The following is a 2,524-nucleotide window of genomic DNA, read 5'->3' on the forward strand; positions in this document are numbered from 1 at the left end:
TTTTTTTTCTTTCTCCTTCATATTTATTTATATATTACTTATCATTTAATAATTATTTTTTTTATTTTTTTCTTTATATGTCTTTATATCCTTTATACTAGTTTTTACTATTATTATAGGTGTCACTTCTAAGAGCCAATTGAATTCGACTGTTAAGTTGTTCTATTAATTTGTAATGTGTAAGTAAATAAAATAAATACATAAATTTCACATACGGACAGACGGACGCGCTTAAATCGATTTGTAATTTGATGATAAGCAGGAATAATTGTACTTTGTGTGGTCTCTAAAGTCTTCTGGACTTTACAAACATTTTGACAAAATAAATGTACTCCTCATCTTTGGGTGACGAAGACTCTGGTTTCTTCTAATATAGAAATCCATAAAATGTGTGAGTATTGGCATATCTCCACTCCTGGCGATAAAACTTGCCAGCAAACCTTCGACACGACGAACAATCTAACTAGTAAGCAGAACAACTTATGCAACACAATTATAAATTTCATATACCTGATTTAAAGGTTAGTCATCATTCTTCTTCTTCTGCCTAACTTGTCGAAGAATGCGAATGTATTTTGTATATTATCTTTCAGGTTGGTACTCTAGACAAGGTGGTAGGCTTGTCCGATGATTTGGGTAAACTTGATACATACGTCGAGCAAATTACTCGGAAAGTTGCCGCTTATCTTGGTGAAGTCCTTGAGGATCGAAGAGATAAACTACACGAAAATTTACTATAAATTGAATTTTGGCAGACCATCGGAATACCATTGCATGTGTGTTTGCGCACATGAGTTATTTTTAAATCGTTTGTTTTTAAAAATATTTTCGGAAAAGAAACAATTTATCACGCATTCTATCAAAATATTTTATCATCTATGTATTTATTTATTAATTTCCAAATGCTCACTGCATGCAGGGAGTACTGAGTGAATCGGAAAGTTTCGAACCTGGCTTGACGCAAACGGATTAATTCCTAATCGAATATACGTCGTTCTTTTTAGACGAATTGCCAAATTATTAAAAAATGTAAGCAAGCATATACGCTTATTCTCAGATGGGTGGAATTTTTATACAAATTATTAGTAACATATACTATTTCTATTTTCTCTAAAGGCACCAAATTTTAATACCTAAGACAGCTGTTCATAAACAAAATATGAAAATTCTTTTTTTGTATGCTGGATGTTATGTGCTATGGTAGGTAGGCAAGGATGTGCAAATTGTAGAAATCGAATATAAAATTTGAAAACGATGAAGGAGTGGAGAGATGGGAAGCGATTATGCTAATATTGTATTAAGTCAATGGGTTCTTCCTCAAGATGATTCAAAGCAATTTTTCAAATTTATTCAAACTACCTGTGTGTAATTTAAACAATGTAATTTAAATTAGTATAATAGTACAGTAGTATACATATATATATATAGTATACATATATATATATATATATATATATATATATATTAGTATAATAAGAAAATCATTAAATAAGAAAAAAGCATAAGAAAGCAAAAAGATACAAGATATCGAGGATAAGAAAAATACATCCAAATGTCATTAATTAAATAAAATGCCAAAAAATAGCAAAACTAATTTAAATGAAAAAAGATATCGAGACGTTTTTGAATTCAAAAAAAGGCTTCCGTTGCTTTTACACAATGTAATATAAAGTATTATTATCCGCCTGAGTGGCCGAGTAGGCAAGAGTCTCGACGAGCAACTCAATAGTCGTGGGTTCAAACCTCAAGTGCGGTAGAGTTTTTAATAAAAAGCCGATAGCCCTAGATGCTAGTGCTTTAAGACTTTAGTCTTAGAATTTATTCTCTGGCTAAATTTATAATAATAATAATAATAATAATAAAGTAGTATTTATTTCTTAGGACTAATGCCAGTACGTCTTAAGCCCGAGAGCCGCCACCTCTTTGGTCTATTGACGCCTGGTGTACTTGTTTCAACAGCATTTTTAACAAACTCCCCTAATTCTGGTGTCGTAGTCTCGGTTTGTCGTGAGTTTCTATTGGATGTCTCACAGAGTTGGGGGGGTGGCCTATAATTATACTTTGGGTTTAATGACTATAGCTTTTTGCGATTTCTCATATCTTCCGGTCCAGCAGAAACAAGCGAACTTCCCGGATTAATGACCTTGCCAACATTATCCTGTTGTATTTTAAAGGTCGCTTGAAAGCCTGTTTTGTTCGCTATTTGCGCACTGCTGTTTATATTTTCTCCAAACTTGGACTCCATACTTTTAATCGGCATTCGAGCTTTTATGACTTTTAGTTCAGTTTCATAATTCGTTTCTTGCAATTTGTCTTGAAATTCTCTTGGAATATTTTGTACGGATATTTGGCTTTTTTTCGATATGGAGATTTTTTTACCATACGCTGTTTGAAAACCAGCAGAAACAAGCGAACTTCCCGGATTATTCATCTTGCCCACTTCATCTCGACTCACTTTACTTTTCACTTCTTCCGATTCGTTTCCAATAGAAATTTCACTCACGCCAACTGCGTTTTTGTCTTC

The sequence above is a fragment of the Glossina fuscipes genome, unplaced genomic scaffold, assembly GCF_014805625.2.
Source record: "Glossina fuscipes isolate IAEA_lab_2018 unplaced genomic scaffold, Yale_Gfus_2 147, whole genome shotgun sequence".
Taxonomy (NCBI): Eukaryota; Metazoa; Arthropoda; class Insecta; order Diptera; family Glossinidae; genus Glossina; species Glossina fuscipes.